Genomic DNA, 26,088 nt, shown 5'->3' with positions numbered 1-26,088 from the left:
GGTAGTCCAGGCTGGCCTGGAACTCACAGAGATCTGCCTGACTCTGCCTCCCGAGTGCTGGGATTAAAGGCGTGTGCCACCACCACCCGGCACTGTAGAGTTTTTAAATCAGAACAACTAAATTGGTCTGAGAAATTAAGGGTAGAAACCTAGGTTTTTTTTTTTATTTTACAGAAATACGATCTTTAGAAAAGTCCATCACTTTCAAATCAAACTGTCACACCATACACACCATTACATATTGTGTGCCCTTCCTACAAGACCATTTAGATAAGTAATAAGGAGACAAGTCCCCTAACCTCACACCCAGCCAGAAACCCAGACTGTCCCCCTTTAGCAAGAGTTAGTCCTACTCTGGTTTACTGGAGGGAGACGAAAGTCTGAGAAGGGCTAGCATGGAAGCCATGACCACCTTCTATAGGATATTGAACTCCAAGAAAACAAAGATACAGCAAGTTCCCTCCAGAAGAACAGAAGAACTCAGAAAAGAGAATGACAGAAGACAGTCTACATCTGAACAAACTGATACTCCTCTGCTCCAGTCAGAGAAGTGTGTGCCCAGGGTACCCTCAAAGAGTGGCCATCTTTATGTTTTTCCTCAAGTTTGGTGGCCCAAAAAGTTAGATGGATCCTAGAAATACCTCTGACAAGAGTAAGTCAGAGGTCCAGAGTTGACATGAAAACACACAACTCCAGACAAAACACAGGCCTAGTCATTAGGGCTTATGACCTCGTCATTATGACCCAAGGCTAGCAGGAGACTGATGCTGAGTACTTTGGTATGTGGCTGGATCTCCTAAAATCAGCACTGATAGCTGATATTGCTGGTAGTGGGCTATCAAGAAGCTCTTAGCTGGTAAGAACTGTGGAAGTAGACCCAGCTAAATTCCACCTCAGCAATCCTGGCTCCATCACTCATCTTCACAGGATTATAACTTTCTCCTCACTACCTTTTCCACAATTTGAAAGTCTACTTCTTTACCTGCCAGATTCTGTCCAACTCTAATGCTATGGCCTCCCTCATCACATCATTTTTGTCCTTCCTCTGCTTCCAGCTAACAGTCTGCAGATCATCATCACCCTGCTTCAAGCTTGTCGTCTTCCTTTGTAAGAAGCATATGCCTTCAGAAATCTTCATGGCTCCAGTGCTGCATCGGAAGCTCTTCAGTTTAATATTCAGCACTGTACTGATGATGCTTCCTAGCAAGCTTCTTCTCACATGTAGAGATGTTGGTGTGATTTGAACTGCATCTCCACGAAAGAAAATGTGAAGTCCTGAAAACTATAAATGGGACCCATTATTTGGAAATAGCACTTTATGGTATAACTAAAATATAAGTTCAGATGAGGTCATAGTTTAGTGGAGTGAGTTCTTAATCCACTATGTTGTCCTTATAAGGGAAAAGGTACCAAAATATTCATGCACAGAGGGAATTAGAGATATGCGACAATGACATGTTACCACAAGTCTGGGGTGGAATGATGTAAAGCATTTGGTGTCAAGGAGGGAAAAAAAACCTCATCTGATTTTAGAAGGGATTTATAAAAACACTTAAAAATTGGTAAGAGCAATTATGATTCAATAAATTTAAGGCTCAGTAATTTCAACAAATGATATGTAAAATACTGATTCTTTAGTAGACATTCTAAAGTATTCCAAAAACAAACAACCCCTCTTAGAAAAGGTATTTTATTTTTTTCTGGATTTAAAAAATAAAATTGTGCTGGCTAGATTTCTGTCAACTTGACACAAACTAGTTATCTGAGAAGAGAGAACCTCAAATGAGAAAATGCCTCCATAAGATCGGGCTATGGGCCAGCCTGTAGAGCATATTCTTAATTAGTGATTGATGAGGGAGTGTCCAGCCATTGTTGGCTGTTCTATCCCTGGACTGGTGGTCCTGAGTTCTATAATAAAGCAGGCTGAACAAGCCATGAGGAGCAAGCCAGTAAGCAGCACCCCTTCATGGCCTCTGCATCAGCTCCAGCCTTCAGGTTCCTACCCTCTTTGAGTTCTTGTCCTGACTTCCTTCAAAGATGAACAATGATATGGAAGTGTAAGCCAAATAAACTCTTTCCTCCCCAAATTACTTTTTGTTCATGATGTTTCATCACAGCAATAGTAACCCTAACTAAGACAAAAAATGAATCTCTTTTTAAGTGTTAATTTCAGGTTAGGAAAACCATTAAAACGATTACCACAAAATGGTTATTTAAATGTTAACATGTAAGTTGACTCTTGAAGCCAAGTATAAATTCTGGAAAAATATTGCTTTGAAATTTAAACAATATCCCATATTTTTATTTCATACTTTAATTTAAAAGAATCTAAAATATACATGCTAGAACTCAACTAGGCAATAGATTTAGAAAGCATGAGAAAATTCAGTCAAATTATGTATGCTACTGAAATAGAGCTCAGTGAACATTCACCATAGACCAGTACCACTGACTACCTGACTAGTCATACATTATGTTAGAAACAGTGCAACTCCTACAATCTGACATCTTGTATTGAATTTACTTCCCCTGGGAGAAAATGACGTTGAACATCTTCTCATCATCCCATCTAATCTCTCGCCCAGTGTAGAATCCCCTCGGCTTGTCTCCTGACTTGGACATTGAATCTTTGTCCAAATACACGTGGCGACAGGAAATTCTCTCCATTGAAAAGCACCTTTTTCATGGCTGCATTGAGAACAAGAAAGACCTCAGGACCTGTTCCAGCTGGAGCATCTCAAAGGACACTGTGGGCTGCCCCTCGGTTCTGGGTCCTCAATGGCAAGATTTCAGATCTGAATGAAGATGAAATGAGGCCTTGGCGAGGTCAGTTTCTAAGTGAAAAATGCAAGAGGCCCCTAGATTCATGTTAATGCTTGATTAAAAACCATCATAAACTTAGCAATTGAAATGATTTCCACTGTCTGGCTAGTTTTACAGGCCAGAGTCCAGCAGATCTTGGGGTCCTCTGCAGGACTGCCCCTAGTCATCAGCCAGAGCCCAGTTCTCTTAAGACACAATAAGGTGCAAATGTGCTTCTAGACTCCCTAAAGCTGTTCGGAATCCATGCACTTCTTGGTGGAGCACTGCTCAACTCAGAAAACATGGCCACTCTGCTCTTAAGGACTATTCACAGCTGCATGGCCCTCTCATGACACAGCCAACCACTTCCTCAAAGCCAGCAAGGGGAAGAAAGTCCATTCCCAATGTACTCATCAGGCCATCCATGTCACCTTCATCATATCCATTACTTAGAAATAAGCCATAGGCTTCATCCATACTCACAGAGAGGTTTTTGCTAGGTTGTGATGTTGTTATCTGGATTAGAATATGTTCAGCATAACTCCATGAATCTCTATTTTTAAGATTTTTTTTCTTTTTTTTTTATTTTTTAAATTTATTTATTAAATTTAATTTTACATATCAGCCACGGATTCCCTTGTTCTCCCCCCTCCCACCCACGCCCCACCTTCCCCCCAGCTTACCCCTCATTCCCATCTCCTCCAGGGCAAAGACTCCCCCGAGAATTGAGTTCAACCTGGTAGATTCAATCCAGGCAGGTCTAGTCCCCTCCTCCCAGGCTGAGCCAAGTGTCCCTGTATAAGCCCCAGGTTCCAAACTGCCAGTTCATGCACTGAGGACAGGACCCGGTCCCACTGTCTGGATGCCTCCCAAGCACATCAAGCTAATCAACTGTTTTATTTATCCAGAGGGCCTGATCCAGTTGGGGGCTCCTCAGCTATTGGTTTATAGTTCATGTGCTTCCTTTCATTTGTATACTTGTCCCTGTGCTTTTTCCAACCTTGGTCTCAACAATTCTCACTCATACAAACCCTCCTCTTTCTCACCAATTGGACTCCTGGAGCTCCACCTGGGGCCTGACCATCACCAGGGAGGCTGCCTGGAAAACAGGACCCCAAGAAAGATTTTTTTCATTATTTTTTTTTATGTGTGTGGGTGTTTTGTCTACAAGTACGTCTGGGCACCACATGCATACCTGACTCTTGAAAAGACCAGAAAAGGGAGTAGAGTCACAGACAATTGAGAGTTTCCATGTGGGTGCTGGGAATGGAACTTCAGTCCTGTGGAAGAGCATCCAGTGTTCCTAACCACTGAGCCATCTCTCTAGTCCTAAGATTCTTTTTGCTTTCCCAAACACTCCAGTGTTGTTTATGTCTATTTATGAGAATTCAAAACAAATGCAGCAAGTTATGATAAAAAGAGGAAAAACAAGGAAGAGAATTTCATTTGGGTTTTCAACCTTGGTGTATGTTAGAATCACCAAGGGAGTTTATAGAAATCTCATTATAGTCCCGCATCCTAGATCAGTTGAGTTCACATATCTGACAGCAGCTCCATTTTCTGAAATTCTTCAAATGATTACCAGGTGCACTCAGGAGTTCAAGTCGGTCTTACTGAGAACAAAGAATCTACAGAACAGGTTTGTGACTGAGATAAATGCTTTCTAAACGAGACGGAGACAAGGCAGGAGCATCTGTCATCACACGAAGATGGTAGGTTCAGGGAAAGGAGTAAGTCTGAGAAACATCAAGAGGTAACAGATAGACCCTGTGACAAATGTGGGGTTCACAAAGAAGGGGTTGAGGATGACTTCCTGGTCTCAGGCTTAGCTACATGGAGGAAGCAGAGAGCACTAACTGAAAACAGGGAGCACAATGAAAAGCTGGTTGGAGAATGGAGCAGATGGAGAAGTTGCTGGGTGAAGTTAAGATGTAAACAGTTTTGATAGTATTTGAATTCAGCTTGTCCCAGTGTCCTATTACCTTGTTAACTTCATTGAATACAACTCAGGCATTGCAAACATTTCCCCTGTTAATTTATTTTCTTCTTCTGTTTTATTTCTTCTTTCTTTCTTACAAAGGAAAATATTTATTGGGGCTAGCTTACAGTTTCAGAGGTTTAGTCCATTATCATCATGGTGGGACATGGCAGCATGCAGGTAGACATGATGCTGGAGAAGGAGCTGAGAGTCCTACATCTTGACCCAAAGGCAGCAGAAAGAACTCTGTGTCACACTAGGCATAGCTTGAACATAGGAGACCTCAAAGCCCAGCTGCATAGTGACATACTTCCTCCACCATGGCCACATCTACTCCAACAAAGTCACACCATGTAATAGTGCCACTCCCTATGGGGACCATTTTCTTTTTCTGTTTTCTATATCATTCTGATGCTCAGCATAGAGTCATGAAAATTCCATACCCACCTCTAATTTCCTTTCCCAAATGGTAAATTAATTTTTGACAGTGGTTTAATCCTTTGGCTAACCGTTCCTATTAAGTGATTACTGTACAGTTCAATAACTGAAATCTTAACATGATGATTTGGCAGTTCCAAGAGGTTAGTTGAGAACCATAATTTGAGTCCCTATTTTAAAACCATTTCTACTTGGTTTCCTCCACACTAATTTCAGATGCTTCTCACTGTGAAGCCCAGAATTAGTGACTAGTCTTAAGCAAACATTTCATTTAAAACTACCTCCTCACGGGATGGAAAAGTTCCACCCTGAAACTAAAAATATAGCCTACGGTAGGATAATGTTCCAATGTTGAAATCCAGAAGTGTTTTAGATGTCTATAACCCTGATAACATTCAACTGATAATGAGTGTCTCCCGAAGTTAAAGAAGAAGAAGAGATGGCTCAGCCATGGAGCACTTGCTGCCCTTGCAAATGAACCAGGCTTGGTTCCAGTAGCCACACAGAATGGCTCACAACTGTCTAATACTCTAGCTACAAGGTATTGGTTACCCTCTTCCAGCCTCCAAAGATATGCACACACACACACACACACACACACACACACACACACACACACACACACACACACACATTATGTGAATACTACACATAAAATAAATTCATTAAAATATATGACATAGAAACCAAAATTGTGAGCTTTGGTATGCGATGGCTAACTGTCCAACTGACTGGTGTCAATATCCCTTATCTTATTTGAACACTAATTGGAAATCTGACTAGTGAATCCCTGGGGAAAATGGTGCTTTTGCACACAAAATTTTTCCTAGGGCTTCTTCACATACTCTGTTATAAATTGATGATATTAATAAATTAATGAAGCTAAGACTGAAACCATTGTCCTCTCTCATCCATAGTAACCATCATAACTGTTTATTTAAAAAACTATACACAACAATATTTTATCCTAAAATATAATCATTCTTCAGAACTACTCCAAGGAAATAACAGAGGAGAAACCTGCCTCAAATCAAAACATAATATATAGACAACAAAAGATTGTAGGAGCAGCTGAAGGCTTTTAAAGATAATAAGAAATACTGCTGATGGATTATTTATGAAAGAAAGTGAAAACACAATAGAAATTAGTGTCAAGTAAGATGCCAAACTTGAAAAGAAATTCTCCCAAAGTGATATTCCCAAATGGAAGTTCCTGGTGACAGTAATAGCTGTGGTTAAATGACAGCTCACTCTAATTCACTCGCTCAAGTAGCAATTTATTTGTTGCTAGTGGTACAAACCCCTTGATAACTTCCCATCACCAAATATATCAAGTAATTACCGTGAAGTTTAGTAATTTCAGTGCTGAAATCTTAACATGTTTACACAGCAGTTCTAAAGGTTAAAGCTTCTTCGAACCACAGTTGAATACTTATTGAAAAGCCTTTAATCTGTGATTTTAAATGTTGATAATGTTGAATAACTGTAGGTAGGTACATCTTAGTACAGAACATTGGTAAGATGCTTTTATGTAAAATTATTTGGGGAAAGAAAATAAATCTTCCCATTGAACTTAGATGAATATTATACCCCCAACAAACCCATAAATCAAGAGACAAGAATCAATGAGAAACGAAAGTGGGCCATCAATCCTGTGAATTTATTTTTCATACCATGGTCAGATTTTATCTGAATAGTATCTGTGGTGGGTAATTCCTTCTTCACCAAAAAAAAAAAAAAAAAGTCTGAGTAAAAAGCTAGGTGGCCCACTAGAGCGTCCCATCTGAGGGAACCAAGGCTAAAGGCAGAGGCATTTCCAAACAAGGAGGAGGGGTGAGTACCGTTATCTAACATTGCAATTCCAGAAACATTATTCTTCAACAGTGCTTCCATCTGGGTCTGACGGTCTGACTCCTTCGTAATCATTTCTTATTCCCTCTGCTTTTCCTTTCTCTCTTGAACTTACCGCAGAGTAAGAAACCGAGAATCCTGGGCCATGTCTAATGTTTTAGATTTCCAGTATAACAAAAAAGGAGGTGGGGGCAAGGTGGGACAACAAATCCACGATTCCAACATTCATATTTTTAGGCAAATAACCATCAAGTGAGAATGTTCAATGTCACCTAACTTGCATCACAGAACAGGACAAAAGACAGGGATGCTTAGAGAAAGAAGGAAGATGTGTCAAGGATTGCTATCCGCAGAGCATCCCCATAAGATAATGACCAGGAAATCTCATGGGGACCTTGATAGTGCTGCTAACCACCATGAACACATCTCTCTCAAACATAGTGTGCCTAACAGTTGATTTTGGCTCTTGTTTTAGTCTATTAGCTTCTAATGCATAGGAACAGTGAGTGTCTCATTTACCTCAGAATCCCAGGACCTAATAGATGGTATTTGGACAAGGATTTCAACAAAGGTTTGTTGGTCTTAACTGAACCCAACTTCCCACTTTAAAACCCATGCAAGAGGTGATGTTCCCAAGCATTCGGGATTTCAGTCTTCATGACAGTCTCTCAATCCTTTAATACATAATACACTACCACTTGTTTTTAGCTTTGAAAGGTCCCAAGTTAGGTGAGAGTCTCCTTTCCTTGGAGAGTTTTCTCCTTCCAAATGAAATACTTCCTTTCGCTTCAAGACGTCAAATAACAACAGCATCAATGACAAAATAAACGATGGACCTCTGACGTACTTCACATTTACAGTGCTCATAACTTCTATTTAATGCCAATACAAGCTCTTTAATTCTTTTTGATTTTCTGTCTCATAAGGAGACCACATAACTTGCCTAACAACCACTCTCATTATTAGAAAGAAGTGTCCCTCTGCATTGACCAAAGTCTTCTAGCCTCAAGCACCATACTCAGTTGGCACGGACACTAGCCATGGCTAGTACTGAGAAATTTTGATTCTATCACTTTATGCCTCTGGGTTCACTGTGAGTAGCACTTGGCTGGCTCTAACTTATTGTGCTAGCATCTGTCACTGGCACTGTTGTGGGTGGATATTAGTCATTTCAAGGAATTCAATTCAAATCAAGGGACTAAGATGATTTCTTAGAATTCGGGGAGAAACTTGCAAAGGCTCACCTCTTGATATGCTGAAGAGGGAGAATACTTTTATGTTTTAGGTATCTGGAGATCAGAATTCATACCTTACCAATTTAGCCTCTGAGTTCCTTCTTCTGAAGGTATGGGCAGGACCAGAGGATAAACCGTGAGAGTTACTTGGGATTGGGACCAGCTCTGTTTCAACAGATTCTGATGATGCTGCCAACTGACCAAGCAACCCCAAATAATTAGGGGTTGCATCCTTGGGGATGGTGAAAGTGACAGCTACTGCTCATATTTCCCCTAGCTTTTAGGGGTGCCCTGCTTACAAGCACACACATACCTCTTGGAGTCAGGAAATAGGAACCATTTCCAGATGATGGAGGCAGGAACAGTTGAGTAATTTCACTCAGAGCGAATGAAACAAAGGCATGACCCAAGCTACTTTTCTACCACCTTAAATATGGTAGACTTTTAATACTTAATGTGAACTCAGAAGTTGAGATTCTGTCCTCTGATTTTTTAAATATTTAATTCCTTTCCAAAATTCAACTGTCAAAGTGGCTTAGCTCTTGGCTGTTTCTCTTAATGGAAATAAATTCAAAGAACACATGCTGAGATCGGAGGGGACTTAAGGTAGGGAGAGCAAAGAAAGCAGTGCTAAATGCAGAACTGGACAAAGTCAGTGTAATGAGCCCAGTGGCAAGAACTGGCGAGAGACGGGGGTCAGGGGAGCACAACTCAGCCAAATGGTCTAACATAGCCACAGAACGAAGACAGCTCAGATGGGGAGACAACACCGCACGATGCAGAGATTTTTCCAGAATCTCGTCTTGCTTCTTCTCAGCTGAGAATCTTGGCCTCTCATGAATCTGTGTCTCATCCATAATGCTGGATGTTCCTAACTTTTATAACTGTCCTAGGATCATCACAGTGAGACACCCTCTCACTGTATCCATCACCAGAAGCAGCTGGGATTACGGAGAACACAGGAAGATGGTCGAAAAGAACAAAAGTGTGTGAAAATGGGGCTGGGGACCTTAAGGGGCAAAAGGTATTAATTTTATAATTGACAGCACACTGAATTAAATACTATCCTTTTACGGTGAATAACCTATTTACCAGGGGGTTGGAGTATTTTGATATAAAAAATACCAAATTGTTTTTAAGACTAGTATTATGACCTCTGTTGTCATGCAAAGGTCACTTAACAGTATATTCTGGCTGTTTGAAAGGAGAGCTAGATGCATAAAGGCAAACAGTCACCCGCTGTAATCATTTCAGATAAAAAGCGAAGCATGAAATGAGACCAGCCAATATATTCCGATCACAATATACTTCCAAGGACTCAGAATTATTAGAAATTACAGTAAGGAAGACCGCCTTTGAGGAGTGAGATATCTGGATAATTTTCTCCTGTATGTTTTAAAATGAATTTTTAAAACAGGTCTCCAACCTGAAATGCAAACACTAATATATCCATTTGTTATTAACTTTAAATACCTTTGTCCATTGTGGAAACGTTTCTTCATCAAAGACAGGCTAGGCACACAGGGAAAATAGATTTTTAAGTAAGTTAATTTTGCAGTACTGTTCAAAGAAGTTGAGATAAATATTCCAAAAAGTTTAGGGATAGCAGATACCATTTTCCTTCTAAGTCCCAACTTCGCCAAAGGATAATCCAAAAGCGTGCGTGTTGACAAGACCTATAAAAACAGCCAAGGCAGCCAACAGATTATGTAAGTCTAAAGACAAGTGGAAGAGGAGATATAAAACTGAGAAGTACGAGAAAGTTTGTTCTCTGAGGTCTTTTTTTTTTTTGTTCTTTTCCAAAATTAATATTTAGAATGCACTAAAATATTCTGATGTCCTAGAACTCCAGCAATCACTCTGTGGGAACACAGATTATATTTACCTATGTACTTTTCCCATCTTACTTCCCACATCGACTCTCAAATAAGGGAAGTGGACAGCTGGAAAGCAAAGGGTGCAATCTGTCAAGAGAGAGGCTTTCAAGGGAAACCGATAGTCACTATCTTGGTAATAGTTGGTGTCTTACTGTTCTCCAGAGAAGCCGAATATACATGATGTAATGCAATATCTCTTTAATAAGGAAATTGGCTCATTAGGTTATAGAGTTTCGGGGGAGCCCCACGATGTGCTGTCCCCAAGCTGCGAAACCATGAAAACTCATGATACAGGAAAGTCCAGATCTGAAGATCTGAGAGCAAGGACTGCCAAATCCAAGGTAAGGGGAGACTGGATGTCCCCACTGACAGAGAAAAACAAAGTGTCTCTTCCCTCCATCGTTTTGTTCTATCCCAGTTGTCCACTGACAGGACGGTGTCCACCCACATGAAGGAAGGCTGCCATCATTCCTCAGTCCCCTAAATCAGCTGCTGACATTTTCCACAAGCATACTCACAAACAGATAGGTTTAACCTGCTCTCTAGGCATCCCTTAGCCCAGTTGGGTCGACATATAATTGACCATTAAAATTGATTAAAAATAATTCCTAATCATCATCATTTTCATTATTCTCTATGATGGAAGTCAAAACTTTAAGGACAGACCCCGATGATAAGTTTTAGGCCTCCTGAAGATCTCTCTGCTATTGCAACAAACCAAATGAGACCAGATCAGATTGGAAAGCCCAGGTTTAAAGGGTAAAGCGCTGCCAGGAGATTCCCCGCCCAGCAGAGAGGAGATGAGGACTCAAGACCGGAATAACCACGAGTCTGTTTTCTGGGATGTCACTTATATATCCCCTGTAGGAGTTGTCCTGAGCCTCTCTGGGGGAGGAGCTGTGTTTGGTGGGCTTTGAAGGAACAGGTTTAGGGAAAGAGATGGGGAAGGGAGCCGAGGTGGATCTTCCAGACTCCTTCCAAACATTCCAGACTCTTTGGGTAGAGAAATGCCAGGGTGCCAGGGGTTGAGGTGGCGCTCCCACCCAAACACCCCCAAGAAAATGGAGAAAAGAACCTCTTCAGGGAGCAAGGAAACTAAGGACCACGGCTGCTAGTGAGCTGAAGATGAAGTAGCCTCAACCAGTGAAATGTTACAGTTGCAGTGGGGGGTGGGGGATCCCCTCTGTACACACTATAGCATCCTGGGGGCGGGGGTTTCTCGGTTTGTCAGATTTCTGAGAAAGCAGACTCTTTAATAAATTGTTAGAATGTGCCAAGTGGACTTCTCAGGAGCTGCAAGATGGACAGAGGACAATCGATACCAGAAAATGATAACACAGTTAACATTTAGCTATACAATGTAGTAAACACAAAAATAGCCACCTAACACCTTAAATTGCTACAGAGAGCTTCCAGATGTGACGTGACAAGAACGATCATCTTTAGCAAAGCCAAGAATTCACTCAGAAAGTTCTAATTGGAATGGATAACAAAACCACACAATTAAACTTGATTTTTCCAAATACCCTTTGCAGATAAAGCCGTCCACTTACTAGGCTATCATCTACAGAGGGAGTTAGGGGCTATTTCCCACACATGTATAAAAAAGAAAAGGTACCACCTTCTTTACGAAGACCAGGCAGCTCCCTCTGTCCTGTCCCACTGTTCCCTTTTCTTGTCACCGACCTCTCTCCAGCTTACTTAAGTCATCTTTCTGTCAAAGAAAATGAAGGAAAACCACATAGGTGTGTAAGGTGTGGTGCTCCTCTCTCCTAAGATTACAGCTGTTGGGAATAAAGGTGAGCCAGCTCCCAGAACAAGGACTTACGGTATAGAGTGCCTCCTACACACTTTGAGCTTGAAGTTGTAAAGGATTCAGAAAATGCTGTGGTCCCTTCTTTTAATAAATTGCCTTGTCATTTTAGTGACATGTTGGTAATATGAAAGAGTAAATGTATGTGGGTGTTCAGGTGACACCATAGAAGACCCAGAAATAACAAAACATTATTTTTACAAAAATTATTATTTCAGTACAAGACACAGAAATTACTGAAGAGGGAGCACGTTTGTGCTCCCAATCCCAAAATATCCTACTGTATGTATTAGGAAGTAAATGGAAAATAAAATATACACCTCTTAGGTAGACATTTGGCCAAGAGAAATGTGCAAACTACACTGAAAAATAATAGAATCCTTTCAGCTCAAAATCTGCTACTTCCAAGGTGCCATCATCTTCCTGCCTCTTCTTACTATGGAAGCTTCCAATGCCCCTCCAGGCTTCCCACAATCCAAGTTCTCAGTTAGTTCACTGGTGACTAGAACACAATGCAATTTTGATTAATAAAATATCATTAGCCTAGTCTGGGGTATTGCTTCAAAATGCCACATAGTTTCATTTTGCCACATTCAAATAAAGACTCTAAATTCAAAATACATAAATATAACACTAGTTCTTTCTTTTACAAGGTTTTTAAGCTATCACTTAAAGTTAGGGATGGGAAGATAAAAAAGCAACATTTTTTTTTTCCACCAAGAGATCAGCCCTGAGATCATGTACAAACAGGTAACATCATATGCACTGAGCAGGTTGTATTTATATATTTAGTAATATATATATATATATATATATAGAGAGAGAGAGAGTATATGTTATATATTAAAGTATTTAGTAATATAAGTAATATATGATATTATATATAATATATTAAATAATATTATAACATATGTATTATATGACATTATTATATGTTATATTATATTACTAAATAAGTATATAGTAATATATGTGCATTTAGTAATATATAAAATATATATATAAAATAACACTTATTTTGCTGAATTTATGTTGGTAATATGAAAGAACAAGTTGTGTGTGTGTATAACAACAATTATAATTTAAAAGGCCATGAATTTGAAAGAGAAGGAATATGAGGGGAATATATGAGGGGAATAATATAATTATATTATAATTTCAAAACAAAAAGTATTAAACATAAAGCAAATAAACTTCTTAATTTACACATAAAACAGCCATTAACAACCATTCTCAGTGGCTCTTTATTATTACTATTATTATTATTATTATTATTATTATTATTATTATTATTTGAGACAGGCTCTCATTACATATTCCTGACTGGCATAGAACTTACTATGTATAGCAGACTGTCCTTGAATAAACTCAGAGATCCAACTATCTCTGCCTCCTGAGTGCTGGGATTAAAGGTGTGTGCTACCATGCCAGGTCTCTCAGGGGCAAACCTTTACTGATAAAGAAGGATTAGACTAGCTTTTAAGGCTTTATCTTTGATTAATCAAATTAAGAAATAGCTCATTGATGTTCATACTGGGCTTCCTGAGAAATTATTTGGTACAAAAATGATTCCAAAGAAAATCAAAAGAAAGTGAAGCAGATTTAAATGAGCAAGTTACATCATTCCAAAGAAAAGAAATAAAACTATATTTCATTTTAACTGACAAATATCCAAAGAAAAATAAAGAGACAGAATTGAAAAGTTTAGTCCAAGTTTTTTTTTAAGAAGGAAGAAAAAACAATACATTTGATAACATGTTTCAATATAAACAATTACAATAGCAAAGTTTTTTCTTCAAAATATCTTCTAGATTGACTTTTCATGCCACAATTTTGAAATAAATGAACATACTGCAAACCCCACATCTACAAATGCACATTTTCTGAAGAGTCATCATGCCTTCTTATTCCTCCCTGCCTGATTTAGGAATTACTAAGTATTTAGAATATTTTTACAAGACAACAAATTCTTCTCTTTTATACTTATTAAGTCAGCCTAGGAGCATGGATAGTGTGTGTGTGTGTGTGTGTGTGTGTGTGTGTGTACATATGTTGTGTCTGTATGTGTGTGCATATGTTCTGTGTCTGTGTGTGTTTGTGTATGTGAATGTATCATAATACAACCCAATTCATATCATTTGAAAGCATGGCTTGGTTTTGGGGCACAGTGTGTTGTAGACAAGAAGCCCCAGAAAGAAGCTGCCTGCACAGACTGATCAACTGACAGAACCCAATGGCTATGTGGAATGTTGTGGATCCTAATAATCTAATTATAATTTCTCTCAAGCTATCCTTAAGCCCTCTGAAGAGCCACTACTGGCCCACCTCTGTGTCAGATCTAATATTGTGATAAACAGTTAAAAGCATGTGCAATGTATTAACAGATCTCAATTCTCACCAACTAAAGAGCTAAGAGCGCATCAGATAGAGTCTGAGGCCTATAGCAGAGAGTCTTGCCTCTGCTGTCCGTCACGGCCATGTATCTTAAATTGCCTTAATTTATAACTTTCTTTGTTCTACTACTATAAAAACTCCATGAAAATGCTTCCACATTGGAACATTATATTTGAGGAGACCTAAATATATGTTCCCAAGCCAGGCTCACTCAAATTTGGCTCCAGAATAAACTAGCTCTCGTTCCTTTTGAAGTGAGAGCAGTAGTTTTTTTTTTTTTTTTCATTGACAGTATAGCACAAAAAAAGAAATCTGGATTCTAGCTCAATCAGTCTGCAAAGGCCTTGCTATATTGGTTTTCTTCATTTTGAATAACAGCCCATTCTCTGTCATTCTTTTCTATAACCTTCTAGCTTATTTCTACCGAGAACTTTATCAAAAGCTGAAAATACTAGGTTTCTACTTGATGGGAATTAAAAGCCTCTAGAACTGTGTAGTAGCAAGAATCTGAGGTGATGAAATTTTCAAAGGTCATCGTGGCTCATGCTTTTAGGGCCCAGTCACTATAGTTGGGAGACTGCTTTTTGATGGCTGTGGTGAGAAACACATTACGGTAGAAGTGTGGTATAGAGACAGTTGTTCATGTTAGATTTCTGAGGCCAAATAGAGAGGCAGCAGATTGTCTATTTCAAAACAGGGAAGGACAGACACAGTGGGAAAGGGGTATCTGCAAAAAGGGAAGGGACTACTTGGAGTTTGTTTAGGGGTCTGGGGAATGGGATGTTAAATGCAGCTCCAGGGGTTATATGCAATCTCTTCTTCCTGGAGTTATCTGTCCACACAAGGCCATTTTATCTTTAAAAACTACAATCGGGAGCCTGCCCCCGAAGACTTCCCTTCTGGACCAGAGGTGAGTACCCGGGTCCAACCCGGACCTCATCCCTGGCCACCAGCCACCCCGGGAGGACCTCCCCAGCTTGGCGCCGGGTTCTGGCCACCGGGCAGCTCCCCTTCTAGCCCCACCGGGAGGGATCCCCATTTCCAAGCCCCCGGCAGCCCCTGCAGTCTCCGCGCCCTGCCCCCACGCCCATCTGCCCAAGACCCCACCCACTTCCTGAGACTTAGAGACCGGCCCCCAGCTCCCAGCCTGTCCCCGACTGCCATTCTGGACCAGAGCTTGCCCCTGACTTCCCTTCTGGACCAAAGAGTTGGACAAGAGAACTCCATTTTGGACAAGAGAGAGAGTCCTCCTGAGTCTGTCAGATCTTTGTGAAACAAGTCCACTGATAAGACCAAGAAGGAATCACAAGGAGATGGGCAGACGTCAAAGCAGAAGTACATACAGCAAAATGAAGAGCAATACAGCATCACCAGAACCTAGCTCGCCTCCAACATCTAGACCTGAACACCAAAAATTGGAAGAAGCAGAAGAAAGTAGCCTTATGAGTAACTTCATGAAGAAGGTAGAGGCGTGTGTAGAGGAAAAGACAAGAAAATTGGAAGAACGCTGTAAACAACTAGAGGAAAGGGCAAACAAATTAGAAGAAAACAATAAAGCCCTCCAAGAAAACAATAAAGTCCTGGAAGAAAACATTAAAATCCTGGAAGAAAACAATAAAGCACTGAAAGAAAACCATGAAAAAGCAATGAAACAAACAAAGGAAACAGTCCAAGATCTGAAAAGGGAAATTGAAAAAATGAAAAAGACACAAACAGAGGGAATGCTGGAAATAGAAAACCTGAGTAAAAGATCAGGAACTTCGGATGCAAGTATAACCAACAGAATGCAAGAGATGGAAGAGAGGATTTCTGGCATTGAAGATACAGTAGAAGAAATAGTTCCATCAGTCGAAGGAAACACTAAAGCCAACAAAGTCATGAACCAAAATGTCCAAGAAATCTGGGACACCATAAAAAGACCAAACTTACGAATTATAGGGATAGAAGAAGGTGAAGAATACCAACTAAAAGGCACAGAAAATATATTCAACAAAATTATAGAAGAAAACTTTCCCAACTTAAAGAAGGAAATGCCTATGAAGATACAAGAAGCCTATAGAACACCAAACAGACTAGACCCCCAAAAAAAGTCCCCTCGACACATAATAATTAAACAACTAAATGTACAGAATAAAGAAAGAATATTAAGAGCAGCCAAGGAAAAAGGCCAAGTGACCTATAAAGGTAAACCCATCAGAATAACACCCGATTTCTCAATGGAGACTTTGAAAGCCAGAAGGACCTGGACAGATGTAATCCAGACACTAAGAGACCATGGATGTCAGCCCAGACTAATATACCCAGCAAAACTTTCAATCATCATAGACGGAAGGAACAAGACATTCGAAGACAAAACCAGATTTAAACAATACCTATCCACAAACCCAGCCCTACAGAAAGCACTAGAAGGAAAATTCCAACCGAGGGAAGTCAGATACACACTTGAAAACACAGGCAATAGATAAAGCCACAACAGTAAACCCCAAAGAAGAGAAGTACACACACACCACCACCAAAAATAACAGAGATGAAGAATCACTGGTCATTAATATCCCTTAATATCAACGGACTTAATTCACCTATAAAAAGACATAGACTTACAGAATGGATACGAAAGCAGGACCCATCCTTCTGCTGCATACAAGAAACACATCTCAAATTCAAAGATAGACACTACCTAAGAATAAAAGGCTGGGAAAAGACTTTTCAATCAAATGGTCTTAAGAAACAAGCAGGGGTAGACATCCTGATATCCAACAAAATAGACTTCAAACTAAAATCAATCAAAAGAGATCAAGAAGGACATTACATCCTCGTCACAGGAAAGATCGACCAAGATGAAGTTTCAATTCTGAACATATATGCCCCAAACATAAGAGCACCCACATATGTAAAAGAAACATTACTAAAGCTTAAACCACATATAAAACCCCACACATTAATAGTGGGAGATCTCAACACCCCACTTTCACCACTGGACAGATCTCCCAAATTGAAACTTAACAGAGAAATAAAGGACTTAACTGATGTCATGACCCAATTGGACCTAATAGATATCTACAGAACATTCCATCCTAACAAGAAAGAATATACTTTCTTCTCAGCACCCCATGGAACTTTCTCTAAAATCGACCACATACTTGGCCACAAAGCAAATCTCAACAGATACAAAACAATCAGAATAACCTCCTGTGTTCTATCAGATCACCATGGTTTAAAGCTAGATTTCAACAACAACAAAAACTACAGAAAACCTACAACCTCATGGAAACTGAATAATGCTCAACTGAATCACCAATGGGTTAAGGAAGAAATAAAGAAAGAAATTAAAGACTTCCTAGAGATCAATGAAAATGAAGACACCACATACCCAAACTTATGGGACACTATGAAAGCAGTGCTAAGAGGGAAATTCATAGCACTAAATGCCCACATAAAGAAGTTGGAGAAATCGCACACTAGTGAATTAACAGCACATCTGAAAGCTCTAGAACAAGAAGAAGCAAAGTCTCCCAGGAAGAATAGACGCCAGGAAATTATCAAAGTGAGAGGTGAAATTAATAAATTAGAAACTAAGAGAATAATACAAAAAATTAATGAAACAAAGAGTTGGTTCTTTGAGAAAATCAACAAGATAGACAAGCCCTTATCCAAACTAACCAAAAGACAGAGAGAGAGAATCCAAATCAACAAAATCAGAAATGAAAAGGGGGACATAACAACAGACGTTGAGGAAATCCAGAGAATTATAAGGTCATATTTCAAAAACCTCTACTCCACAAAACTGGAAAACCTAAAAGAAATGGACATTTTTCTGGATAGATACCACATACCTAAGTTTAATCAAGACCAGATAAACTATTTAAATAGTCCAATAACCCCTAAGGAAATAGAAACAGTCATTAAAGGTCTCCCAACCAAAAAAAGCCCAGGACCAGATGGTTTCAGCGCAGAATTCTACCAGATCTTCAAAGAAGAGTTAATACCAATACTCTCTAAATTGTTCCACATAATAGAAACAGAAGGAACATTACCAAACTCCTTCTATGAGGCTACAATTACCCTGATTCCTAAACCAAACAAGGATGCAACAAAGAAAGAGAACTACAGACCGATCTCCCTCATGAACATTGATGCAAAAATACTCAATAAAATACTGGCAAACAGACTCCAAGAACACATCAGAACGATTATCCACCATGATCAAGTAGGCTTCATCCCAGGGATGCAAGGGTGGTTCAACATACGAAAGTCCATTAATGTAATACACCATATAAACAAACTCAAAGAAAAAAACCACATGATCATCTCACTAGATGCAGAAAAGGCATTTGACAAAATCCAACACCCCTTCATGATAAAAGTCTTGGAGCGATCAGGAATACAGGGAACATACCTAAACATAATAAAGGCAATATATAGCAAACCAACAGCCAACATCAAATTAAATGGAGAGAAACTCAAAGCAATTCCACTAAAATCAGGAACGAGACAAGGCTGTCCACTCTCCCCATACTTATTCAATATAGTACTTGAAGTTCTAGCCAGAGCAATAAGACAACATAAGGAGATTAAGGGGATTCAAATTGGAAAGGAAGAAGTCAAGCTTTCCCTATTTGCAGACGACATGATAGTATACTTGAGTGACCCCAAAGATTCCACCCAGGAATTGATAAAGCTTATAAACACCTTCAGCAACATAGCAGGATACAAAATCAACTCAAAAAAATCAGTAGCCCTCCTATATACAATGGACAAAGAAGCTGAGAAGGCAATTAGAGATACATCACCCTTCACAATAGCCAAAAATGACATAAAATACCTTGGAGTAACACTAACCAAGCAAGTGAAGGACCTATATGACAAGAACTTTAAGTCCCTGAAAAAAGAAATTGAAGAAGATCTCAGAAAATGGAAAGATCTTCCATGCTCATGGATAGGCAGGGTTAACATAGTAAAAATGGCAATCTTACCAAAAGCAATTTACAGATTCAATGCAATCCCCATCAAAATACCAACACAATTCTTCACAGATCTGGAAAGAACAATACTCAACTTCATATGGAAAAACAAAAAACCCAGGATAGCTAAAAGAAACCTGTACAATAAAACAACTTCTGGAGGCATCACAATCCCCGACTTCAAGCTCTACTATAGAGCTACAGTAATAAAAACAGCCTGGTATTGGCATAAAAACAGACATGTGGACCAATGGAATCGAATTGAAGACCCTGACATTAACCCACACACCTATGGACATATAATTTTTGACAAAGAAGCCAAAAGTGTACAATGGAAAAAAGAAAGCATCTTCAACAAATGGTGCTGGCATAACTGGATATCAGCGTGTAGAAGGCTGCAAATAGATCCATATCTGTCTCCGTGCACAAAACTTAAGTCCAAGTGGATCAAAGACCTCAACATAAATCCAGCTACTCTGAACCTGCTAGAAGAAAAAGTAGGAAATAGTCTTGAACGCCTTGGCATAGGAGATCACTTCCTAAATATAACACCAGTAGCGCAGACACTGAGACAAACAATCAATCAATGGGACCTCTTGAAACTGAGAAGCTTTTGTAGAGCAAAGGATACGGTCAACAAGGCAAAGCGACAGCCTACAGAATGGGAAAAGATCTTCACCAACCCCACATCTGACAGAGGACTGATATCCAGAATATATAAGGAACTCAAGAAATTAGACATCAAAAGGACCAACAGTCCAATTGAGAAATGGGCTTTAGAACTAAACAGAGAATTCTCAACAGAGGAATCCCAAATGGCTGAAAGACATTTAAGGAATTGCTCAACTTCCCTAATCATCAGGGAAATGCAAATCAAGACAACTCTGAGATACCACCTTACGCCTGTCAGAGTGGCTAAGATCAAAAACACTGAAGACACTTTATGCTGGAGAGGATGTGGAACTAGGGGAACTCTCCTCCACTGCTGGTGGGAATGCAAGCTTGTACAACCACTTTGGAAATCAATATGGCGCTTTCTTAGAAAATTGGGAATCAATCTCCCCCAAGATCCAGCTATACCACTCCTGGGCATATACCCAAGAAATGCTCAATCATACCACAAGAGCACTTGCTCAGCTATGTTCATATCAGCATTGTTTGTAATAGCCAAAACCTGGAAACAACCTAGATGCCCTTCAACTGAAGAATGGATAAATAAATTGTGGCACATATACACAATGGAATACTACTCAGCAGAGAAAAACAACGACATCACACGGTTTGCAGGCAAATGGATGGATCTAGAAAAAATCATCCTGAGTGAGGTAACCCAGACTCAGAAAGACAAATATGGTATGTACTCACTCATAGGAAGATGCTAGATGTGGAACAAGGATGACTAGACTGCTACTCACATCACCAGTGAGGCTACCTGGAAAACGGGACCCCAAAAAAGACACGGAGAAATGGACAAGATCTACATGAATAGCCTGGTCATGAGTGGGAACAATGAAGGGCGACAGTATAGGGAAAGAGTGGGAGATCCTAGCTGGATCAAGAAAAGAGAGGGAGAACAAGGAATAGGAGACCATGGTAAATGAAGACCACATGGGAAGGTGAGAAGGGGAGGAAGCAGAGAGCTAGGGAGGCCCACGGAGATCCACAAAGATACCCCCTCAAAAGACTGCTGGCAATGGTCGCGAGACGGCAGGAACTGACCTACTCTGGTGATGGAATGGCCAGACACCCAAATAGTGATGCCATAAACCCCATCCAAGGACTGAGGAATCTGAAGGCAGACATCCACGGCTGGGCCCCTGGTGGAGCACTGGGAGTCTAATTAGTGAGTATGAAGAGGATTTATATGAGCGAGAATTGTTGAAGCCAAGGTTGGATAAAGCACCGGGATAAATAACCAAATGAATGGAAGCACAGGATCTATGAACCAAAGGCTGAGGGGCCCCCAACTGGATCAGGCCACCTGAACGGGTGAGACAGTCATTTGGCTTGATCTGTTTGGGAGGCAGCTGTGCATTGGTGCCAGGTCCTGGGCTCGTTGCATGAGTTGGCTGTTTGAATCCTGGGACTTATGCAGGGACACTTGGCTCGGTCTGGGAGGGGGGAATGGACCTGCCTGGACTGAGTCTACCAGGTCAACCCCGGTCCTCGGGGGAGACCTTGATCTGGAGGAGGTGGGAATGGGGGGTGGGCTGGGGGGAGGGGTGGGCGAGAGGGGGAGAACAGGGGATTCTGTGGCTATTATGTTGAACTGAATGGTGTTGTAAAATAATAATAATAATAATAATAAAAAAACCAAAAAAAAAAAAAAAAAAACTACAATCGGGATGCAGGTGGTAGTGGCTGACTGAGTTAGGCAATGCCAGTGATGGGGGAGGGCCTGGAGTGTCAACACAGGCAGGCGATTTTGGCAAGCCTTAGGGGAACAGAAAGTTCCTTGGTCTGGGTCTGACAGAATTTGTTCAGGATTTATTCCAACAGTTCACCTTCTAGTGACCAACAAATAAAAGAAGGGGCTAACGAGCACCACGATTCCCTTGAGAATTCACCAGTTCCCTAAAACGTCCCATGAGGCCTACCTCCTCATGGGACCAAGATGGGAGCCAAGCCTTAAACATGGGCCTTTGTTGAACATTCCAGACCCAACCACAGCAAGCATATACAGTGCAATGCTTGTTCAATGGTCAGGGTTCCATACAAAATAACATCTAATAAAATACTGCAAAAAAGTTTGGGGGAGCCGGGCGGCAGTAGCACATGCACTTAATCCCAGTACTCGGGAGGCAGAGCCAGAAGAATCTCTGTGAGTTCAAGGCCAGCCTGGTCTACAGAGCGAGATCCAGGACAGGAGCTAAAATTGCATGGAGAAACCCTATCTCAAAAAAACAAAAGGGGAAAAAAAAAGTTTTGGGGGAATGAACAAGGTAAGTGATGACCTTTTCCTAACAACATGATCAGGAGTCCATTCAACTCAGGGAAAAGGAGATGAGGCTCACTTAAATTACTGTAGTATTGCCAAAACTTCTAGATCTACCAGCTGAGAAAGAGGAGCCCTTGACCACAGCTGACCTAAGAATCTCCCATCAGACATATACTATCTCAGAATTCTGAGACTCTGACAGAGCTAGTCTGAAATTAAGATAAATAGGGCAGAGCCATTTCATATATATCTAAGCACAGACAAAGACAAGGCCACTGTTCTACCCACAAAATGCCAAATACCCCATCTCTTGATCAAAATGAGGCCTGTGCCTTTTTACTGGCACGGCTTTATTCTCTTATTGCAGTTTTATCCTTCAATAGGTAAGTTCCTGAAACACCCTAACCGTAACTTTTTAACCCTTCTAACAGCACCAAGTCTACAATAAATCCAGGCTCCATTCAACCCTACCTGTAGCCAGAGTCCAAGTCCTATAAATATTCTTTCCCATGAGCCTCTTGGTGTTTATTTTTTTTGCCCTCACTGCAAAGACAAACCAACTTTTCTCAATTCCAAGAGTGAGGAATGCTCCTGGTGGACAGTACTAACGAGGAGTGGAATGGAACAAAACATGAAAGAAAGCTAAAAAGCCAGGCCCTGGAATGGTTACAAGATATTAGTTGTCAGATACTTTGCTGATGGAAAAATTCAAATCCAGCATCCCTCCACCCACTCCACCAGGCCAGGCACTGTGCTGTTTTTCATTTAGTCCCCCCAGCAACATTACAGGATAGAGTCTACTATCTTACCCCTCTGTATAGATAGGAAAACGGGCTTACTGGAATAACTCATTCAAGGCCACACAGATAATGAACAATAAAATTAAACTCAGACTTAGGCATTATACTGACCTCTCTCCTGAGGGCTTATTCAAAGGAAGTTAAATTTTTAAAGAACTGAAATCTCTAAACTTCCGTGACAAAGACACTGTGTTCTATGAGAGAAAAGCAACCTTCAAGTCCAAGATAAGCATTTCCGCATCTGTTCAGAACATCCTGCAGGTCTCCCGGCTCTGCCAATGCCATTCTTCTCCCCTTCTGTTCTTCAAAGTGGCTTACTCACTGGCACCAAATTTGCATCACAAAGCCAGTTCTCCATTGGTACATTCTTTTTAAGCTAGAAGACTGTCTTTCTGGCTGCAGAAGTGTTTCTCAGCTAGTGGGTCCTGCCAAAGGGAAGAGCCTTTATCCTTTCAACAATGCAACAGACTATTTCTCCAACTGCGTCCAGGCATTCCTCTGCCATCCCTCAAGGGGCTGAATTGACAAAACATCTCCTTCCTTTCTGGACTAATAATAACCTAGGAACAGTCACACTCAGAGCTAAGACGGGACTGAAAGCTGCTGCGGGATACAGGCCCTGCAAGAGATCAAAAGAAAAGCCAACAATGTAACACAATGTAACAGCCTCTCAACCTGTGATCCTACAGCTTTGCTCTTCTTAAGGTGGACTCTGCCGGTTTCCGTGGGAGATGAACAGTTGCCCTCAAGCCCAACTCAGGTAGGTCACTGACTAGAAGATAAGGATGTTTCTGAGGCACTTGGCCCATGTGGAACAATACAAACAGACAACAGGTCATGGGGCTCTTTTCCATATCATCAACTTGACTTCACAAGTTGGTACAAAATGGATGCTTACTATAGCGCAAAGGAAGGAGGCTCATGACCACACTTCAGAGATATAATTTCCTGTTTGGATCGGACTTGAATGGCATAAGTAAGATGGTCTCACAAACCAAAAACCCTGGGAAAGTTCCTGAAGTTGCCAGATAGGAAGATCCATGGAGTGGAAGAGGATCCCCGAGGCACTTTCATTTCTCTCCAAAAAGCCTACCTTCAAACACTGTTTCCTCCTCTGTGATTGAGTCCACCCTATGTGCTGGGTGAAATACTCATTTCACAGAGCTCACTAATCCTCATGCACATTTAACCACAGATTAAGGAAACACAAACTTTATTATGTGAGGGAAATAAAAACATCACTATACTACCTATGACATCATTTACTGTACAAAGTCTTCCTGTCTGTGAGGGAAGTATGGTAAGCACAGGACTGCGCTGTATCACCTCACTTTGCTATTAACCGTTTCATTAAACACAAAACTCAAAAGCTGACCAAAGCTTACATTTGTTAAGTTGCAATTTAATTTCTCTAACCTGCATCTCTCCACAACCCATGACTTTTAAAGGAGTCTTAAAACAAGACAATGAGGACTCTGAAGTCACCTGTACTCCACTTCTCATTATAATATTAAAATAGCCATCTAGTTATGGTGGGCAACCAAGAGCATCGCCAGTGGTCTATTATTTGAGATGCCTCTGATGCCTCCCTGACCAGTATTTGCAGGGAGGTTTCTTATTCCAGCCTGGCACTAAGACTTTGATTCAATAGTTCATGTCCTGTCCTGTCACATTCCACTATTACCCTCTAGTTACTTTTTTTTTTTCTTGAGCTGTGAAATCGTAGGTTTTCATGTTCAATACATAACACAGCCATTATACACACAAACTACTCTGGTTGCCTATCAAAGATCAAGCCTGTCAAAATCCAGCATAGATGGGGAGAAGCTCCAAAACCCCATCCTAGCTGAGGGGCTGTTGGCACTTGATGACTGATATGGGAGGAGACTCGTTTTTTCTTTGGGGATGTAGCCACTGATAGACTGTCCTTGCTCCAGTGAACGGCCTCACACCCATCCATGCACCTACGAGAACTAATTGAATAAAGCGGTTTGTATGTTTCATTAACACGATGTTGGAAGTAGAAGTAAGTGAGGAATCCAGGGAGAATTGGAGAGGGAAGCTGAGGGTAAATGTAAGGATTCAGTCCTTAATTACATCACCAGCCTAAAAAGCAAGTGGGCCCTCTGTGCACCTCTCTCCTTTCTGCTCCTTCCTCCCGTCACCCCCCTCTCCCTCTCCCTCTATCTCCCCCTTGCTTTTTCTCTCCCCCCCCCTCCCAATAAAGCTCTAAAAAGGTAACTATAGCTCATGACTCTTCTCCAGCACTCTCCTCCACCGGCATGGCCGCCACCTGCGGCAGCCAGCCACGAGAAGCAGCACCGTAGCATGACCAACAGTAAATATGATCAAAATACATTGTATATTTATGCATGAATTTTTTGAAGAATAAATTTAAGTATTATTGCCATGACTTAGGTTTATTCCAAACTGTTTCTGATTCTGAGGTTCGGTTTTGTGTTACTTTTTTACATCTGGTTTTATTTCCTTACATTTTCCTTCTGAAATTTAGATCTCTAGTTCCCAGAAACCCTTGAAGATCCTTGAGGTTTCTGCTAAAAGAAGCTCCAGGAAGAAACATACTGTAGCAAATGACTACTCTCAATGGCAAGATTTTAGTACCTAAAAAGTATGTTCTCATGATGGTAACATATCTATTCAAAATGAAAATAACAATTCTAACTTGCCAACTTTCCATACTCATCAGTTAATGCTTATTTTAAAACATGTGCAATAACATTTGATATAAACATATCTAGCCTCCATCTGTTGTTCCTTGTCCCCACCAAGAACAGCTGCCCGTCCATCTATTTCCCTCCCTTGTTTTCTGCAAGAAATGAGGGCAGACTTTGGCTTTGGCTTTTGTTGTCTGGAATCTTTTCTCTATGGTTGAGAAGCAGGACTCTTGGTCCCTTAACAAAGAAATGACATCTGCATCCTCAGGCCTGTCCTTGGTCTAATCAATGAATGCAGAAAATTCATTCTGCACAGATCTAGTGTC

At 40.6% G+C, this 26,088-nt stretch overlaps 1 long non-coding RNA gene across 1 annotated transcript; it reads left to right on the top strand.

Annotated features, from left to right (window-relative positions):
• The first annotated feature begins 794 nt into the window (after window positions 1-794).
• On the top strand, window positions 795-1,355 carry LOC143267187 (uncharacterized). The gene is made up of 2 exons (XR_013042101.1): window positions 795-856; window positions 1,056-1,355. It is a non-coding gene; the product is annotated as an uncharacterized LOC143267187 (long non-coding RNA).
• The last annotated feature ends 24,733 nt before the right edge of the window (window positions 1,356-26,088 follow it).

This window comes from Peromyscus maniculatus, chromosome 9, assembly GCF_049852395.1.
Source record: "Peromyscus maniculatus bairdii isolate BWxNUB_F1_BW_parent chromosome 9, HU_Pman_BW_mat_3.1, whole genome shotgun sequence".
Taxonomy (NCBI): Eukaryota; Metazoa; Chordata; class Mammalia; order Rodentia; family Cricetidae; genus Peromyscus; species Peromyscus maniculatus.
The sequence above is the reverse complement of the archived record's forward strand: the minus strand, read 5'-3'. Positions and strand labels throughout refer to the sequence as shown.